General features: G+C 39.5%; 1 protein-coding gene and 1 long non-coding RNA gene across 6 annotated transcripts in view; one reads left to right on the top strand and one right to left on the bottom strand.

Annotated features, from left to right (window-relative positions):
- LOC112838194 (uncharacterized) overlaps positions 1–19,217 on the bottom strand; it is a 30,019-nt gene extending 10,802 nt beyond the window's left edge. For both annotated transcript variants that reach the window (XR_012373783.1, XR_003211921.2), the window contains exons 1-2: positions 19,108–19,217; positions 18,600–18,745 (exon numbers count right to left, since the gene is read on the bottom strand). This is a non-coding gene — a long non-coding RNA (uncharacterized lncRNA). The remainder of the gene's footprint in view (positions 1–18,599; positions 18,746–19,107) is intronic.
- EXOC2 (exocyst complex component 2) overlaps positions 1–20,910 on the top strand; it is a 287,187-nt gene that overhangs the window by 133,835 nt on the left and 132,442 nt on the right. The window lies entirely within an intron of this gene.

Raw genomic sequence — 20,910 nt, 5'->3', positions numbered from 1 at the left:
AGTTACTTTACAGTGTAATATTGGTTTCTGGTGTAGAATTTAGTGATTCATCATTACATACAACACCTGGTGCTCAACTCCTTAATCCCCATCACCTATTTAACCCCCACCCCTGCCTCCAGTAACCATCAATTTGTTCTCTGTAATTAAGAGTCTGTTTCTGGATTGACCTTTCTCCCCCCCCACCCCCCTGTGTTCATTTGTTTCAAAAATTCCACGTATGAGTGAAGCCATATGCTATTTGTCTTTCTCCAACTGACTTATTTCACTTAGCATAATACTCCCTAGATCCATCCACGTGCTTGCAAATGGCAAGATTTAATTGCTTTTTTTCACTAATATTCCACATCGTCTTTTTTGTTTGTTTCAAATTTTTCTTTAAATTCTAGTTAGCTAATATATAGTGTAATATTGGTTTTAGGAGTCAAATGTAGTGATTCATCACTTACATACAAGACCCAGTGCTCATCACAACAGCAGCCTTCCTTAATACCCATCACCCATTTAGCCCATCCCCGGCCCACCTCCCCTCCAGTTGACCCTCACTTTGTTCTCTCTACTCGCTTATAGTTTGTCTCCCTCTTTTTTTTTTCTTCCCTTCCTCTATATTCATCTGTTTTCTTTCTTAAATTCCACATATGAGTGAAATCATATGGTATTTGTCTTTCTCTGACTGACTTATTTTGTTTGCACGATACACCCTAGCTCTATCCACATTGTTGCAAATGGCAAGATTTCTTTCTTTTTGGTGACTAAGTAATATTCCATTGTCTGTAAATACACTACATCTTCTTTATCCATTCATCAGTTGATGGACATAGTTTGCTATTGTTGATAATACTGCTGTAACCATCACAATGCAGGTGACCCTTCAAGTCAGTATGTTTGTATCCATTGGGTAAATACCTAGTAGTGCAACTGGTGGGTCATAGGTAGTTCTGGTTTTAACTTTTTGAGGAAACTTCATACTGTTTTCCAGAGTGGTTGCACCAGTTTGCATTCCCACCAACAGTGCAAGAGGGTTCCCCTTTCTCTGCATCCTCATCAATACCTCTTGTTGCCTGTGTTGTCAATTTTAGCCATTCTGACAGGTGTGAGATGGTATCTCATTGTGTCTTTGATTTGCATTTCCTTGATGATGAGTGATGTTGAGCATCTTTTCATGTGTCTGTGAGCCATCTATATGTATTCTTTGGAAAAATATCTATTCATGTCTTCTGCCCATTTTTTAAATGGATTATTAATTTTTGGGGGGAGGTATTGACTTTTATAAGTGCTTTGTATATTTTGGATAGTAACTCTTTATCAGATATGTCATTTGCAAATATCTTCTCCATTTCCATAGGTTGCCTTTTAGTTTTGTTGATTGTTTCCTTCGCTGTGCAGAAGCTTGTTATCTAAGTGTTTTATGTTTTTAGAGCATAGATCCTTTACCTCTTTGGGTAGGTTTATTCCTAAGTATTTTATGGTTTTTAGTACGATTGTAAATGGGATTGATTCCTTGATTTCTCTTTCTGCTACTTCATTGTTGGTGTATAGGAATGCAACAGATTTCTGTATATCTATTTTGTATCCTGCAATTTTACTGAGTTAATGTATCAGTTCTAGCAAGTTTTTGGTGGAATCTTTTGGGTTTTCTCTATAGAGTATCCTGTCACCTGCAGATAACGAATGTTTGACTTCTTCCTTACCAATTTAGATGCCTTTTATTTCTTTCTATTGTCTGATTGCTGAGGCTGGGACTTCCAGTACTATGTTAAGTAACAGTGGTGAGAGTGGATATCCCTGTCTTGTTCCTGACCATAGAGGAAAAGCTCTCAGTTTTTCCCCATTGAGGATTATATTAGCAGTGGGTTTTCCATATATGGCCTTTATAATGTTGAGGTATGTTCCTTCTAAACCTGTTTTTTTTGAAGGCTTTTATCATGAATGGATGTTGTACTTTGTCAAATGCTTTTTCTGCATCTATTAAAAGGATCATATGGTTCTTATCTTTTTTTTTATTAATGTGGTTTATCACATTGATTGATTTGTGAATATTGAACCAACTTACAGCCTAGGAATAAATCCCACTTGATTGTGGTGAAGGATTCTTTTAATGTATTGTTGGATTCAATTTGCTAATATTTTGTTTAGAATTTTTGCATCCATGTTCATCAGGGATTTTGGCCTGTAATTCTTTTTTTTTTTTTTTAAGATTTTATTTATTTGACAGAGAGAGAGAGCACGTGAGCACAAGCAGGGGGAGCATCAGGCAGAGGGAGAGCAGGCTCCCAATGAGCAAGGAGCCTGATGCGGGACTCGATCCCAGGACTCTGGGATCATGACCTGAGCCAAAGGCAGCCACTTAACCGACTGAAACACCCAGGCGTCCTGTACTGCTCTTTTTTATTTATCTGGCTCTGGAACAGGGTAATGCTGGCCTCTTAGAATGAGTTTCGAAGTTTTCCTTCCATTTCTATTTTCTGGAATAATTTGAGAAGAATAGGTATGAATTGGCATTAAATGTTTGGTAGAATTCCACTGGGAAGCCATCTGGCCCTGGACTTTTGTTTGTTGGGAGATTTTTCATTACTGATTCAATTTCTTTGCTGGTTATCAGTCTGTTCAAGTATTCTCTTTCTTCCTATTTCAGTTTTGGTAGCTTATATGTGTCTAGGAATTTATCAGTTTCTTCTAAGTTGTCCGATTTGTTGACGTGTAATTTTTCATAATGTTCTCTTACAGTTGTTTGTATTTCTTGGTGTTATTTCTCCTCTCTCATTTGTGATTTTATTTATGGGTCCTTTCTCTTTTCTTTTTGATAGGTCTGGCTAGGGGTTTATCAACTTTATTAATTTTTTCAAAGAACCAGCTTCCGGTTTCATTAATCTGTTCCATTGTTTTTTAGTCTCTATATCATTTATTTCTGCTATAATCTTTATTATTTCCCTTTTTCTGCTGGCTTTCAGCTTCATTTGTTTTCTTTTTCTAGCTCCTTCAGGTGTAAACTTAAGTTGTTTATCTTTAGACTTTTCTTGCTTCTTGAGGTAGCCCTGTACTGCCATATACTTCCCTCTTAGGACCACATTTGCTGCATCCCAAAGGTTATGGACCCTTGTGTTTTCATTTCTCTTGGTTTCCATATATTTTTTAAATTTCTTCTCTGATTTCCTGGTTGACCCATTCATTCTTTAGTAGTATGTTATTTAACCAACATGTATTTGTGGTCTTTCCAAATTTTTTTCTTGTGGCTGACTTCAAGTTTCATGGTGTTGTGGTCTGAAAATATGCATGGTATGATCTCACCTTTTTTGTACTTGTTGAGGCCTGATTTGTGACCTAGTATGTAATCTGTTCTGGAGAATGCCCCAAGTGCACTTGAAAAGAATGTATATTCTGTTGCTTTAGGATGAAAAGTTCTGAATATATCTGTTAAGTCCATCTGGTCCAGTGTGTCTTTCAAAGCCATTCCTTCCTTTTGATTTTCCGCTTAGATGATCTATCCATTGATGTAAGTGGGGTGTTAACATCCCCTACTATTATTGTATTATTATCAAAGAGTTCCTTTATGGTTGCTATTGTTTTATGTATTTGGATGCTCCCATGTTGGGCATATAAATTTTTACAGTTGTTAGATCTTGTTGGATAGACCTCTTTCTTATGAAATAGTGCTGTTCTTCATCCCTCATTAGTGTTTGGTTTAAAATCTAGTATATCTGATATAAGTATGTCTGCTCAGGCTTTCTTTCTTTTGGTGTCCATTAGCCTGATAAATGCTTTTCCATCCCCTCACTTGTTCTCTTTTCTTTTCTTTCTTTTCTCTTTCTTTCTTTCTCTCTATCTCTCTTTCCTTCCTTCCTTCCTTCCTTCCTTCCTTCCTTCCTTCCTTCCTTCCTTCCTTCCTTGTTTCAGAGGTAGAATTTAGTGATTCATCAGTTGCATATAACACCCAGTGCTCATTACATCAACTGCCCTTCTTAATGCCCATCACTGAGTTGTCCCTTCCCCCCACCCACCTCGACTCCAGCAACCCTCAGTTTGTTTCCTGAATGTCTCTTATCGTTTGCCTCCCTCTAAATTTTCAACTTATTTTATTTTCCTTCCTTTCCCCTATGTCCATGTTTTATTTCTTAAATTCTACATATGAGTGAAATCATATGGTATTTGCTGTTCTCTGACTGACATATTTCACTTAGCATAATACCCTCTAGTTGCATCCATGTTGTTGCAAATGGAAAGATTTCATTCTTTTTGATCGCTGAGTAATATTGCATTTTGTATATGTACCACATCTTTTTTATCTATTCATCTGTAGATGGACATATGGGCTCTTTCCATATTTTGGCTGTTGTGCATATTGCTGCTATAAACATTGGGATGCAGGTGCCCCTTTGGATAAATACCTAGTAGTGTAATTGCTGGGTCATAGGGTAGTTTTGTTTTTAACTTTTTGAGGAACCTCCACACTGTTTTCCAGAGTGGCTGCACCAGTTTTCATTCCCACCAACAGTGTAAGAGGTTCCCCTTTTTCCAAATCCTTGGCAACATGTGTCATTTCCTGACTTGTTATTTTAGCCATTCTGACTGGTATGAGGTGGTATCTCATTGTAGTTTTGATTTGTATTTGCCTGATGCTGAGTGATATTGAACATTTTTTCATGTGTCTCTTGGCCATTTTATTTCTTTGGAGAGATGTCTATTCATGTCTTCTGCCCATTCCTTCAGTGGATTTTTTGGTTTTTTGGGTGTTGAGTTTGATAAGTTCTTTTTTTTTTTTAACAATTTTTATTGTTATGTTAATCACCATACATTACATCATTAGTTTTTGATGTAGTGTTCCATGATTCATTGTTTGTGCATAACACCCAGTGCTCCATGCAGAATGTGCCCTCTTTAATACCCATCACCTGGCTAACCCATCCACCAACCCCCCTCCCCTCTAGAACCCTCAGTTTGTTTTTCAGAGTCCATCGTCTCTAATTGTTCGTCTCCCCCTCCGACTTACTCCCCTTCATTCTTCCCCTCCTGCTATCTTCTTCTTTTTTTTTTTCTTAACATATTGCATTATTTGTTTCAGAACTACAGATCCGTGATTCATCAGTCTTGTACAATTCACAGTGCTCACCATAGCACATACTCTCCCCAATGTCTGTCACCCAGCCACCCAATCCCTCCCACCCGCACCACTCCAGCAACCCTCACTTTGTTTCCTGAGATTAAGAATTCTCATCTCAGTGAGGTCATATGATACATGTCTTTCTCTGATTGACTTATTTCACTCAGCATAACACCCTCCAGTTCCATCCACGTCGTTTCAAATGGCGAGATCTCATTCCTTTTGGTGGCTGCATAATATTCCATTGTGTATATATACCACATCTTCTTTATCCATTCATCTGTTGATGGACATCTTGGCTCTTTCCACGGTTTGGCTATTGTGGACATTGCTGCTATAAACATCGGGGTGCACGTACTCCTTCGGGTCCCTACATTTGTATCTTTGGGGTAAATACCCAGTAGTGCAATTGCTGGATCGTATGGTAGCTCTATTTTCAACTGTTTGAGGAACCACCATACTGTTTTCCAGAGTGCTTGCACCAGCTTGCATTCCCACCAACAGTGTAGGACGGTTCCCCTTTCTCCACATCCCTGCCAACATCTGTCGTTTCCTGACTTGTTAATTCTAGCCATTCTGACTGGTGTGAGGTGGTATCTCATTGAGGTTTTGATTTGGATTTCCCTGATGCCGAGTGATGTTGAGCACTTTTTCATGTGTCTGTTGGCTATTTGGATGTCTTCTTTGGAAAAATGTCTGTTCATGTCTTCTGCCCATTTCTTGATTGGATTATTTGTTCTTTGGGTTTTGAGTTTGATAAGTTCTTTATAGATTTTGGATACCAGCCCTTTATCTAATATGTCATTTGCAAATATCTTCTCCCATTCTGTCGGTTGTCTTTTGGTTTTGTGGACTGTTTCTTTTGCTGTGCAAAAGCTTTTTATCGTGATGAAATCCCAATAGTTCATTTTTGCCTGGCTTCCCTTGCCTTTGGTGATGTTTCTAGGAAGAAGTTGCTGTGGCTGAGGTCGAAGAGGTTGCTGCCTGTGTTCTCCTTGAGGATTTGGATGGACTCCTATCGCACGTTTAGGTCTTTCAACCATTTGGAGTCTATTTTTGTGTGTGGTGTAAGGAAATGGTCCACTTTCTGCATGTGGCTGTCCAATTTTCCCAACACCATTTGTTGAAGAGACTGTCTTGTTTCCATTGGAGATTCTTTCCTGCTTTGTCAAAGATGAGTTGACCATAGAGTTGAGGGTCCATTTCTGGGCTCTATATTCTGTTCCTTTGATCGATGTGTCTGTTTTTGTGCCAGTACCATAGTGTCTTGATGATGACAGCTTTGTAATAGAGCTGGAAGTCCGGAATTGTGATGCCGCCAGCTTTGCTTTTCTTTTTCATTATTCCTCTGGCTATTCGGGGTCTCTTCTGGTTCCATACAAATTTTAGAATTATTTGTTCCATTTCTTTGAAAAAGGTGCATGATATTTTGATGGGGATTGCATTGAATGTGTAGATTGCTCTAGGTAGCACTGACATCTTCACAATGTTGGTTCTCCCACTCCATGAGCATGGAACGTTTTTCCATTTCTTTGTGTCTTCTTCAGTTTCTTTCATGAGTATTTTATAGTTATCTGAGTACAGATCCTTTGCCTCTTTGGTTAAATTTATTCCTAGGTATCATGGTTTTGGGTGCAATTGTAAATGGGATCGACTGCTTGATTTGTCTCTCTTCTGTCTTGCTGTTGTTGTATAGGAATGCCACTGATTTCTGTGCATTGATTTTATAGCCTGCTACTTGACTGAATTCCTGTATGAGTTCTAGCAGTTTTGGGGTGGAGTCTTTTGGGTTTTCCACATACAGTATCATATCATGTGCAAAGAGTGAGAGTTTGACTTCCTCTTTGCTGATTTGGATGTCTTTTTGTTGTCTGATTGCTGTGCCTAGGACTTCTAATACTATGTTGAATAGCAGTGGTGAGAGTGGACATCCCTGCCACATTCCTGACCTTAGGGGAAAAAAGCTTTTCCCCATTGAGAATGATACTCGCTGTAGTTTTTCATAGATGGCTTTTATGATATTGAGGTATGTACCCTCTATCCCTATACTCTGAAGAGTTTTGATCAAGAAAGGATGCTGTACTTTGTCAAATGCTTTTTCTGCATCTATTGAGAGGATCCTATGATTCTTGTTCTTTCTTTTGTTAATGTATTGTATCACGTTGATTGATTTGCGGATGTTGAACCAGCCTTGCAGCCCAGGGATAAATCCCACTTGGTCATGGTGAATAATCCTTTTAATGTACTGTTGGATCCTATTGGCTAGTATTTTGGTGAGAATTTTTGCATCCATGTTGATCAAGGATATTGGTCTGTAATTCTCCTTTTTGATGGGGTCTTTGTCTGGTTTGGGGATCAAGGTAATGGTGGCCTCATAAAATGAGTTTGGAAGCTTTCCTTCCATTTCTATTTTTTGGAACAGTTTCAGGAGAATAGGTATTAATTCTTCTTTAAATGTCTGATAGAATTCCCCTGGGAAGCCATCTGGCCCTGGGCTTTTGTTTGTTGGGAGATTTTTGATGACTGCTTCAATTTCCTTAGTGGTTATAAGTCTGTTCAGATTTTCTATTTCTTCCTGGTTCAGTTTTGGTGGTTGATACATCTCTAGGAATGCACCCACTTCTTCCACGTTATCTAATTTGCTGGCATAGAGTTGCTCATAATATGTTATCATTGTTTGTATTTCTTTGGTGTTGGTTGTGATCTCTCCTCTTTCATTCATGATTTTGTTGATTTGGGTCATTTCTCTTTGATAAGTCTGGCCAGGGGTTTATCAATCTTGTTAATTCTTTCAAAGAACCAGCTCCTAGTTTCGTTGATCCGTTCTACTGTTCTTTTGGTTTCTAGTTCATTGATTTCTGCTCTGATCTTTCTTATTTCTCTTCTCCTGCTGGGTTTAGGCTTTTTTTGCTGTTCTTTCTCTAGCTCCTTTAGGTGTAGGGTTAGGTTGTGTATTTCAGACCTTTCTTGTTTCTTGAGAAAGTCTAGTATTGCTATACACTTTCCTCTCAGGACTGCCTTTGCTGTATCCCAAAGATTTTGAACAGTTGTGTTTTTATTTTCATTGGTTTCCATGAATTTTTTTAATTCTTCTTTAATTTCCTGGTTGACCCATTCATTCTTTAGTAGGATGCTCTTTAGCCTCCATGTATTTGAGTTCTTTCCGACTTTCCTCTTGTGGTTGAGTTCTAGTTTCAAAGCATTGTGGTCTGAAAATATTCAGGGAAAAATCCCAATATTTTGGTATCGGTTGAGACCTGATATGTGACCTAGGATGTAATCAATTCTGGAGAATGTTCCATTGGCACTAGAGAAGAATGTGTATTCTGTTGCTTTGGGATGGAATGTTCTGAATATGTCTGTGAAGTCCATTTGGTCCAGTGTGTTATTTAAAGTCTTTATTTCCTTGTTGATCTTTTGCTTAGATGATCTGTCCATTTCAGTGAGGGGGGTGTTAAAGTCCCCCACTATTATTGTATTGTTGTCAATGTGTTTCTTTGCTTTTGTTATTAATTGCCTTATATCTTGGCTGCTCCCACGTTAGCGGCATAGATATTTACAATTTTTAGATCTTCTTGTTGGATAGACCCTTTAAGTAGGATATAGTGTCCTTCTTCATCTCTTATTACAGTCTTTGTTTTAAAATCTAATTTGTCCGATAAAGAATTGCCACCCCAGCTTTCTTTTGGTGTCCATTAGCATGGTAAATGGTTTTCCACCCCCTCACTTTCAATCTGGGGGTGTCTTTGGGTCTAAAATGAGTCTCTTGCAGACAGCCTATCGATGGGTCTTGTTTTTTAATCCAATCTGGTAGCCTGTGTCTTTTGATTAGGGCATTTAGCCCATTTACATTCAGGGTAAGTATTGAAAGGTATGAATTTAGTGCCATTGTATTGCCTAAGGTGACTGTTACTGTATATTGTCTGTGTTCCTTTCTGATCTATGCTGCTTTTAGGCTCTCTTTTTGCTTAGAGGACCTCTTTCAATATTTCTTGGAGGGCTGGTTTTGTGTTTGCAAATTCCTTTAGTTTTTGTTTGTCCTGGAAGCTTTTTATCTCTCCTTCTATTTTCAATGATAGCCTAGCTGGATATAGTATTCTTGGCTGCATAGTTTTCTCGTTTAGTGCTCTGAAGATATCATGCCAGTCCTTTCCCGCCTGCCAGGTCTCTGTGGATAGGTCTGTTGCCAATCTAATGTTTCTACCATTGTGGGTTACATATCTCTTCTCCCGAGCTGCTTTCAGGATTTTCTGTTTGTCTCTGAGACTCGTAAGTTTTACTATTAGATGTCGGGGTGTTGACCTATTTTTATTGATTTTGAGAGGGGTTCTCTGTGCCTCCTGGATTTTGATGCCTGTTTCTTTCCCCACATTAGGGAAGTTCTCTGCTATTATTTGCTCCAATATACCTTCTGCCCCTCTCTCTCTTTCTTCTTCTTCTGGGATCCCAATTATTCTAATGTTGTTTCGTCTTATTGTATCGCTTATCTCTCGAATTCTGCCCGTGTGATCCTATAGTTGTTTATCTCTCTTTTTCTCAGCCTCTTTATTTTCCATCTTTTGGTCTTCTATATTGCTGATTCTTTCTTCTGCCTCATTTATCCTAGCAGTTAGTGCCCCCATTTTTGATTGCACCTCATTAATAGCCTTTTTGATTTCAACTTGGTTAGATTTTAGGTCTTTTCTTTCTCCAGAAAGGGTTTCTCTAATAACTTCCACACTTTATTCAAGCCCAGCTAGTATCTTTAAAGTCATGGTTCTGAACTGTAGTTCCGACATCGTACTAATATCAGTATTCAGTAGGGCCCTGGCAGACGGTACTACCTCTTGTTCTTTTTGCTGAGGTGATTTTTTCGTCTTGTCATTTTGTCCAGAGGAGAACAGATGAATGAGAGAACAGAATGCTAACAGGTTTACAACATCCCCAGCAAATATACTGTATACAAATCAGAAAAGACCTGAAACCAGGGGACAAGAAAGGGAAAGAAAGAAGAGAGAAAGAAAAAAAAGGAAAAAGAAAAAGATAAAAACAAACAAAAACAGAACAAAACAAAAAAAAACAGAATATGATCAAATATGATCAGGCTAGTGCATAGATCAGTGCCACACACTAGCTTTTGGGCATTTTTGGTCTGTTAGAAGAAAGTGCCTGCTAAAATTTTAAAGGAAGAAAGACTTATATATGTACAAAATAAGGGTTGAAACAATGAAGGGATGGCAGATGACTGTAAAGATGAAAATTATAAAAGATTTTATAAAAGGAATTGATAAGATAAAAAGTTGTTTTTTAAAAAGAAAGAAGAATATTTAAAAAGAAAAAGAAAAAAAAGGGAGAGAATGTGATCAGGCAGGAGAACAGAACAAAGCCATACACTAGTGATTTAGGGTATATTTTGATCTGTTAGAAGAAATTGTATCTCAAAATTTTAAAGAGAGACGAACTTATATATATATGCCAAAAATAAGGGTAACTACTATGAAGGGATAAAAATATGACTCTAAAAATGAAAAATAAAAAAAATTTTTTTAAAAAAGGGATTGATAAGATGTTGTTTGAAAAAGGGAAAAAGAAAAATTCAAAAAAAACAGTTAAAAAAATTAACTTTGAAAAACTAATGAATTATGGTAAAAAAGCCATGAATTCTATGTGCAGTATTCCCCTAGCGCTGGAGTTCTCCCGTTCTCCTTGATAGATAAACTTGGTCTTGGCTTGCTGGCTGTTCATGCTGATCTTCTGGGGGAGGGGCCTGTTGCCGTGGTTCCCAAATGTCTCTGCCCGAGGCGGAATTGCCCAGCCCTTGTGAGTCCGGGCTAAGCAAGCTGCTCGGGTTTGCTCTCAGGAGCTTTTGTTCCCTGCAAGCTCTCAGTACAGCTTTGGAGGACGAGAGTGAAAATGGTGGCCTCCCAATCTCTGCCCGGAGGACCTGAGAACTCGGGGCCCCGCTCCTCAGTGTGCCCCCAGAGAAAAGTAGTCACTCCCATCTCCCCGGTCTCCGGCCGCACTCCATGCTCACCCAGCCTGTGACCGACTGTTTCTATGTCTGCCACCGGACCCCGTGTGGAGTCTCCAAATCCAGCAGATCCCTGCGGTGCGCTCCCATGCCGCTCCTCCTGGGGGAGGAAGGGGAGTCTCCCCGGCTCTGCCGCTTTTTGGGTCCCTGCTGGAGGAGCAGTGGCCCGACTGGGCTGCAGATCACAGTTTATGGCGACCCCGAGCTGAGAGCCCGCGCCTCGGCTCCGTCTCTGTAGCCGGCTTCCCCGCTCTGATACCTGGGAGCTCTGCCGCACTCAGGCACCCCCGGTCTTTCTGTGACCCCGAGAGTCTTGAGTCCACACTGTCCCGCGAGGTTTCCACCCCCCGCTTAGCCACTGGAGCAACGTCCCTCAGTGGAACCCCCTTCTAAAAGTTCCGATTTTGTGCTCCCGGCTCCGCCACGCGCCAGAAGCGGCCGACGGAGGCCTCCTCCCCCGCCGTCTATCCTCCCGAATATCGCCTCGGATTCACTTCTCCGCACCTCCTACCTTCCAGAAAGTGGTCGCTTTTCTGTTCAGAGTGTTGTTACTATTCTTATCTTTGATCTCCTGTTGAGTTCCTTAGGTTTTCAGAATGGTTTGATCCCTATTCAGCTGAATTCCTGAGACCAGACGAAATCCAGGTTTCCTACTCCTCCGCCATCTTGCCACACCCCCCCGACTTTGATAAGTTCTTAATAGATTTTGGATACTAGCCCTGTATCTGACAAGACATTTGCAAATATCTTTTCCCATTCTGTAGGTTGCCTTTTAGTTTTGTTGACTGTTTCCTTTGCTGTGCAAATCTTTTTATCCTGATGAAGTCCCGATAGTTCATTTTTGCCTTTGTTTCCCTTGCCTTTGGAGATGTGTCTAGCAAGAAGTTCCTACAGCTGAGATAAAAGATGTTGCTGCCTGTGTTCTCCTCTAGGATTTTGACGGATTCCTCTCTCACATTTAGGTCTTTCATCCATTTTGAGTTTATTTTAGTGTATGGTGTAAGAAAGTGGTCCAGTTTCATTCTTCTGCATGTGGCTGTCCAATTTTCCCAACCCCATTTGTTGAAGAGACTGTCCTTTTTTCCCTTGGATATTCTTTCTTGCTTTGTCAAAGATTAGTTGACCATAGAGTTGAGGTTCTGTTTCTGGGTTCTCTGTTGTGTTCCATTGATCTGTGTGTCTGTTTTTGTACCATTAACATACTGTCTTGATAATGACAGCTTTGTAATACAGCTTGACATTGTGATGCCTCTAGCTTTGGTTTTCATTTTCAACATTTTCAACATTCCTTTGGCTACTCGGGGTCTTTTCTGGTTCCATGCAAATTTTAGGATTGTTTGTTCTAGCTCTGTGAAAAATGTCAGTGGTATTTTGATAGGGATTGCATTGAATGTGTAGATTGCTCTGGGCAGCATAGACATTTTAACAATATTTATTTGACCAACCCATGAGCATGCAATGCTTTTCCATTTCTTTGTGTCTTCCTCAATTTCATAAGTGTTCTGTAGATTTTAGAGAACAGATCCTTTACCTCTTTAGTCCTAGGTATCTTACAGTTTTTGTGCAATTGTAAATTAGATCGATTCCTTGATTTCTCTTTCTTCTGCTTCATTGTTAGTGTGTAGTAATACAACAATATGCAACTGTACAATAATGCAACTGGTTTCTGTGCATTGATTTTATATTCTGCGACTTTGCTGAATTTTTGTATCATTTATAGCAATTTTTGGGTGGAGTCTTTTGGGTTTTCTACATAGAGTATCATGTCGTCTGCAAAGAGTGAGAGTTTGACTTCTTTGCTGATTTGAGTGCCTTTTATTTCTTTTTGTTGTCTGATAGCTGAGGCTAGGACTTCCAGTACTACGTTGAACAACAGTGATGAGAGTGGACATCCCTCTCATGTTCCTGATCTTAGGGCAGTAGCTCTCAGTTTTTCCCTGTTGTGGATGATATTCACTGTGGGTTTTTCTCTTTTTTTTTTAAAGATTTATTTATTTATCATTTGAGAGAGAGAAAAAAAGATAGAGAGAGCATGAGCAGAAGGGGGAGAGGGAGAAACAGGCTCCCTGCTGAACAGGGAGCCTGACATGGGGCTTGGTCCCAGGACCTTGGGATTATGACGTGAGCCGAAGGCAGACACTTAACTGACTGAGCAACCCAGGCGCCCCTCGCTGTGGGTTTTTTTTGTGTCTTTTATGATACTGAGTTGTGTTCCTTCTATCCCTACACTGCAGAGAGTTTTTGTCAAGAAAAGATGATGTATTTTGTCAAATGCTTTTTCTGCATCTATTGAGAGGATCATATGGTTCTTGTCCTTTCTTTTATTAATGTGGTGTATCACCTTAGTTGATTTGCGAATGTTGAACCGCCATTGTAGCCCAGGAATAAATCCAACTTGGTCATGGTGAATAATCCTTTTAATTTACTTTGGATCCTATCAGCTAGTATCTTGTTGGGAATTTTGGAATCTATATTCATCAGGGATATTGGTCTGTAATTCTCCTTTGTCTGGTTTTGGGATCAGTGTACTGCTGGCCTCATAGAATAAGTTTGGGAGTTTTCCTTCCATTTTCTATTTTTCGAAAGTTTCAGAAGAATAGGTATTAATTCTTTAAAAGTTTGATCCACTGACCATCCCCTCACTTTCAATCTGCAGGTGTCATTGGGTCTAAATAAGTCTCTTGTAGGCAGCATGTAGATGAGACCTTTTTTTTTTTTTTTTTTTGTATATTCTGACATCCTATGTCTTTTGATTGGCGCATTTAGTCCATTTATATTCAGAATTATTATTGATAGATACATATATAGTGCCATTTTATTGCCTGTTTTGTCATCTTTTCTGGAGATTTTCTCTGTTCCTTTCTAGTCATTGTCACTTTTGGTCTTTCCTTCCCACTCAGCAAGTCCCCTTTAATATTTCTTGCAGGGCTGGTTTAGTGGTCATTAAGTCCTTTAGTTTTTGTTTGTCTGGGAAACTCTTTATCTCTCCTTCTTTCTAAATGATAACCTTTTGGGTAGAGTATTCTTGGCTGCAGATTTTTCCCATTCAGCACATTGAATATATCATGCCACTCTCTTCTGGCTTGCCAAGTTTCTGTGGAGAGATCTGCAGCTACCCTTTTATGAGTCTTCCCATGTAAGTTAGGGACTTCTTTTGTCTTGCTGCCTTCAGGAATTTTTCTCTATCAACTATATTGTACAAATTTAACTACAGTATATCTTGGTGTTGGCCTGCTTTTGTTGATTTTTATGGAGAGTTCTCTCTGTCTCCTGAATTTGGATGTCTGTATCCTTCCCTAGATTAGGGAAGTTTTCAGCTATTATTTCCTCATATAAACCTTCTGCCCACTTTTCTCTCTTTTCTTCTTCTGGGATTCCTATGATATGAATGTTTTTATGTTTGATTAGTTTCACTGAGTTCCCTAAATCTATTCTTGTGATCCATAATTCTCTCTTTTGTTTGGCTTCATTATTTTCCATTGTACTATTTTCTATATCACTTACTCGTTCCTCTGTTTCTTCTATCCTTGTGGTCATTATATCCAGTCTGTTTTGAATCTCAGTTATTGCAGTTTTCATTTCTGTTTTTTTTTTTTAACTTTTATATCTGTGGTAAGAGTCTCCCTGATATCTTCCATGCTTTTCTCAAGCCCAGCGATTATCCTTATGACTGTTGCTTTAAATTCTGCATCAGGCATATACTTATATCTCTTTTGATTTGATTTCTGCCTGTAACCTTTTTTTGTTCTTTCTTTTGAGATGAATTCCTCTGTCTTTGTGTCTTGTGTAGATCTCTTTTTTTGTATTAGAGAATCTTGTTATATTTCCTGATCCTGAGAGCCTTATGAAGAAGAGGTCATACAATGTCCAGGACGTGCTTCAGGGAGTGTCTCTGGTGTATGCTGCATGCATTCTGCTATTGTGTTTGGGAGTGTTTGGACATTGGCCAGAGTATGGTAAGTTTTAACTAGGTGTGCTCTGGTCTGCTTGTTAAATGAGACCTGATGCTATTTCCATTACAAGTGAAGTTTTCAGAACTCTATGGTTAATAGACATGGTGTGTGCAGGGGGTTGTACTGGTTTTCTGGGAAGGGGCCTGCTGCACTGGTCTTTAGGCACATTTGCCTGAGAAAAGCAGTACCAGCAGAATGCAAGGGAATGGGACTTGGTGTAAGCAGGTTAGGCAGCCAGTGTTGGCATTGTGCTATTGACTGAAGTTGGTTTATGCTGAGGGATGGGGAGATAAATGGTGCCCACCAGCTCCTTTGTCCCTAGAGAGGGGTCTCTATGCTTGCCGCTCTCAGGGAAGCACTCCCATAAGAGTGAATAATTTCCTCTTGTGCATCTCAGATGTTTTTCAGATTGCTGTTTTCTCTCTGTCTCCAAGTTGCTTGCCTGCCTGGAGCAGCACAGTGCATTTTGGGTAATATCCCAGCCAAGCCTGCTGACTTTTAAAACTCCAAACTTTAAGGTCATGCTGTAGCGAGACCTGAGCTAGTCCTCTGGGGGAGGATCTCACTGCTCTGGGACGGATGCAGATTTGACTGAGAAGGGCAATCATGCTAGAGTGCAGGGGCGTGGGATTTGGAGCAAAGCAGGCTAAACAGCCAGTGTCCAGGTTTTCTGCCCTCAGCAGGTGTCTCTGTGCCTATGCTGAGAGGTGGGGGAAAGAAATGGCACTCTCCAGCTCTTCTGTCCCCCAAGAAGTGTCTCTGTGAATGCCACCTCTCACAGATGTGCTCCAAGAAGAGTGAACAGTCTCTCCCCCATGTACTTTATGTGATCCTCGGATTGTGCTGTCTGCCCTTGTCTGCTTGCCTGCCTTCTCTCAGGGAGTAGGATCTCTATCTCATCCAAGCCTGCTGACCTTTGAACTCCAGTCTCTGAGCCCTGGTTGCAGAAACTCACAAAAATCAGCCCCTCCAGCCCCTCTCATTTTCTCAGCTAATGGCTTTGGGGAAGTGATCTCCTTGTGCATTTCCCTGGTGTGCTTTTCTCTCTCTCTCTCTCCCTCTCACTCCCTCTATCTCTCTCTCTCTCTCTCTCTGTCTCCCTCTCCCTCTCCTTTCTGTGTGAGTTAGGGCTCCTTCCCCTCTGCAGCACCCGTGATCCTTTTCTCCCCCAAATCACACCTCCACAGTTCTTACCTTCCTCGACTTGGCCTCTTTTCTCCCTCTAATTGAGAAGTTTGTTCTGTCAGTCCTTGGGTTGATTTCTTGGGTATTCAGAATGATCTGATAGTTATCTAGTTGTGTTTGAGGGACCAGACAAGCCTAGGGTCCTCCTAGTATGCTACCATCTTAGCTCCTCCCAATCCAAGGAAGTGAATGCTTTAATTTCAGTTTTTCTCGTGTCCTGAAAAAGGTTTTCTCAACATTTTGCTTTCAAACATGTCTCCATCCATTTGCATTTTCTTCCTCTCAGATGCATGAGAGTTGTGTGGCTCTCTATGCTGAGGACAGGTTTGGGTTTCTTGCCCTCTGCCATGGTGTAGAGCAGCCACACAACCAATAACGTGTCATAACTTCCTCTTCCTATCTGCTCTGTCTCTAATCCTGAGGGCTCATGAGGACTGGAAAGGTTAGATGCTTCCATATCAGTGCCTTGACTGAATGTGTTCACAGCCCTCTTACAGAACACTAATTTTAGTGTTTTAATAGAAATGTCCAATATATATCACTTAGCTGCGACCTGAGGCAAATAACTTGACTATGCGTGGTTGCACGGGTCAGGTTTGGGAATTAAGTTAATGTCAGTGAAGTGCTTATAACAGTGTCCAGCAGATAAATGAAAATTTACTCTTATTATTTGGAATAAATGTTTATTCTAGTATTTAAAATTTCATTGGCCTGGCACATAATAGGTGTTCAGGGAATAAAGTTTAGTAGCATTAAGAAATAGTGGACTGTTGGGGCTCCTGGGTAGTGGCTCAGTCGGTTAAGCGTCTGCCTTTGGCTCAGGTCATGATCCCAGGGTCCTGAGATCAAGCCCTGCATCAGGCTCCCTGCTCAGTGCAAAACCTACTTCTCGCTCTCCCTCTGCGGCTCCCCCTGTTGTGTGCTCTCTCTCTCTCTCTCTCTCTGTCAAATAAATAAATAAAATCTTAAAAAAAAAGAAATAGTGCACTGTTGAACTACTACAGTCATATTGAATAATGTCTAAATGGATATACTCATCAAAAGAATTAGTACCTTAGGAAATGGATTTTAAACCTAGTTATTTGTTTCCAGTCAAGTGTTTCTTCCTTCCAGATTGGTTGCTGTAGGTGGCCTATCACATAAGGATAGTAGTTGCCTTATCTTGAGTCTTTTTAGAGTTCATAAAATTCCTAAGTTTTTTTTCTGGGATATTTTAGTGAAACATTAGTTGTACTGAGTTGGATATGCATATGGTATTTCTACCTATCTGTATTTGTAAGCTTTTAAGAATTTATAGTAATAATTATTAATAGAGTGTAATTCACTATATAGATTTGGACATGTTTTTAAACTAGTTATCCTCTATTGAAAAGCTAGAAAGACACTGAAGGGTAGTAGAAGGGAATGGAGGATTTAGGAATGTGTGCCCACCATATCAAGCTACTTGTGAAATCCAGAAACTTAATTAAATTAAAGTTGGGAAGAGTTCCAAGGCTTTGATAGTTGGTATTTAAACTCATATAAGAGAGCTCTGTAATATTTAAACAAAATTTACTTGTAAGTTTTTTTCAAGTTATAGAATTATTTTGCTTTATTAAGAGCCCATCCGTTAGAGATTTAGATGGAGTTTCCAACAGTTTAAAAAATAGTTCTTCAAACCAGTCATGCCCATGTGAAGTAACATACATGAATCAAAACAGTGAAATCTAGCCGTTGGTCTTACCACAAAGTAGTTTTGGTCTGTGTGTGCAGGAAAGAGTTAAGGTTTTTACTTAACGAAATGGTTAATAGTAGGTTGAGATCTCACCTTTAGATATATTTTAAAATACTGTATAATTTGGAGTGAAAAATGTTAAAGCATCCACATGATTTTTAAACATTAGTAATCAACATTTTTAAAAGTTGTATAACTCATAGTATGTAAATTAAAATGCACTTTATGTTCCAAAATTAGATTTTCTTTTAAAAACAGGGCAACTCATATAGTTCAATATGTTGATAAGTAACTGCTTTTTAATTAACAATTTCAAGAGTTATGCCTTAAAACTCATTCCCGCCCTCTCCAATTTCTATATGTTTGGAGACCAGTCCTTGAAGTTTATAAATTATTTTGTCTAGTAGATGTCATCATGCATTCATTAGCACCTGTTTAATGGGTGCAAAATTTGGTTTTAATTTTGATATGATGTTTTTAAAAAATTGATCTTCACTCTTGTCTTTGATTTAAAAATATTTAGAACAAAAAGCTATGAAATAACTAGCCCATTAAACAAGGCTACTATACAAAAAGTTCAGTATTAGGTACTGTGACAGATAGAATTAGAAAAGCACCATCTGATATTGGTATACTTACAGTTTTATCCTGGCTTGCCTCTTTATTGAGACAAATTATGCCTTTATTTCAGAGCTCCATCCCTTTGTCCACAGCACACTAAACCAGCACTATGTTAGTCAGGGTTCAGAGAAATGGAACCAAGAGGATGTTGATTCTGCTTCCAACTGTGTATATAAAGAGAAAAGATTTATGAAAGGAATTTGGCTTACATGATTATAGAGGTTAACAAGTCCCAAGATCTGTAGTCATCAGGTTGGAGGCCCAAGAATGCCCATGGTGTAGTTCCAATCTGAAAGCCAAGAGGCTCAAGACCCAGGAAGTACCAGTGTTTCAGTTCAGTGTCCTCATTCAAAGCAGTTAAGCAGGAGGAGTTCCCCCTTACTAGAAGGAGGGTCAGCCTTTTTTTGTTCTATTCAGGCCTTCCACTGATTGGATGGGTTCCACCCTCCTTAATGGGGGCAATCTGCTTCCCTTCGCCTACCAATTCAAATGTTAATCTCATCCAAAAACACTCTCACAGACATACCCAGAATAATGTTAAATGAATATCTGAGCACCCTTTGGCCCACTCAAGTTAACACGTAGAATTAACCATCACAATGTCCTTAACTTAGATTTTGCAGTGTAGAATCCCAGTGTCATTCTGTGCCTCTTCACATCACAGTGGATGCTGGGTTCCTCAGCAACATTTGAATTCTATACCTACAGGAGTCCTCCCAACTCCGAGTATTCACAGGAAATTCTTAAATCTCTTCTTATCCCTTTTGTTATCTTAAATCTGCGGGAGAAGCAGTGAGTCTGTTGGACTTCTCAGGAATGTATCATAGGATTATGCCTGGCAGATCTCCTTCAAAGGGTCAGTTAGCCATGTGGAGACCCAGGATTTCAAGTTTTTTAAAGACCTTGAAATTAACCTAGTAGTATTCAGGGCCATCATGCTTTCTGAAATATATCCCAGGAGGTCCTGAAGAACTCTAACCATGGGTGATCCCTTCATTCACCAAATATTTATTGAATATCCTGAACACACTATGTGACAGGTACTGATACATACACACACACACACACACACACACACACATACATGTATGTACATGTAACACATACATACGTAAATTTAAAAATATATAAATATATAAAATAGTGACCAAGAAAATGACCTTTGCCCTCCTGGAGAGACAGAACCAAAATCAATTTTTAAACACTTTATCTTAAATTTTGCTAACAGCTATAAAAGAAACAAATAGGGTTCTAAGATGGGATGGAGGTCAGGGAAGATCTCTCTGAGGAGATGACATTGAAACCAAAACTTGAAGCATGAGAAGGAAACAGCCACACAAGGAATCGGGGAGAAGAATGTATTAGGAAGAGACAACAGCACATTGCAAAACCAAGGAAAGGAGCTTGGCATATTTGAAAAACAGAAAGAAGGTCAAAACATTCAGAGTATACTGAGCAGTGGGCTTAGGGTATCAGGAGGAGCAGGAGATGAGGCTAGAGGAGGAAGCAGGGACCAGCTGACAGGGCTTCATTACAGACCATGGTAAGGAATGTGTATTCCAAGTATGGTGGGAAGCCACAAATAGACTGTAACTGGTGGAGTAATCTGATCAGAGTTTTGGTTTTAAAAAAAGACCACTCTGGTTACCTGTTCAAGAATGAATTGGCAGGGAACAAAAGTCAGAGTGGGTAAACTATTAAAACCGTCTGGGAAGGAAATGATGGTGTTTGGGTTAAGGTTTTGTTGGTGGAGTTGGAGAGAACATGATAGATTTTGTTTGTATTTTGGAAGTAGTGTTGACCAGACTTACTGATGGATCGATCAGATGAGTCGGATGAAGACAAGAATTAACATAGAGCTACCAAATGGACTCTCAAATGAGTAGATGTGCCATTTACAAAGTCAGATAGACTTTTGAAGAACATGCTTGGAGGAAAATACCAGTTTTCTACTTTTAATGTATTGAGTTGAGATTACTGTGAGTTATTCAAGAAGAGACATGAAGTAGACAATCCGAAATTCAAATCTGGGCTTCAAAGGAAAGATCAGGGCTGGAGATACAAATTTGGAAGTGTGACATTGTGATTTATAATAAGAAATATATATAGTCTTCTTCTGGTTTTAGGCACAGAGCTCCTAAAACCCTGGGAATTTCTTCAAGTGAGGAGTGGGAAAGGTCTTTTTTTATGTTAATGATGTGACTTTTGTCGCCACCTCAGGATGAGGGTGCTAATTGCTTGGATCACCAGGTGATTAGAGGGTTGGAATTTACAGTCTAACCCTCAGACCTCTAGGGAGGGGAATGGAGCTGGATGTTGAATCAGTTGC

Source organism: Callorhinus ursinus, unplaced genomic scaffold (assembly GCF_003265705.2).
Source record: "Callorhinus ursinus isolate GAN/ISIS: 27379988/994484 unplaced genomic scaffold, GSC_fseal_2.0 scaffold26, whole genome shotgun sequence".
NCBI lineage: Eukaryota > Metazoa > Chordata > Mammalia > Carnivora > Otariidae > Callorhinus > Callorhinus ursinus.
Note: the sequence above shows the minus strand (reverse complement) of the source record. Positions and strands in the feature narration are given on the sequence as shown.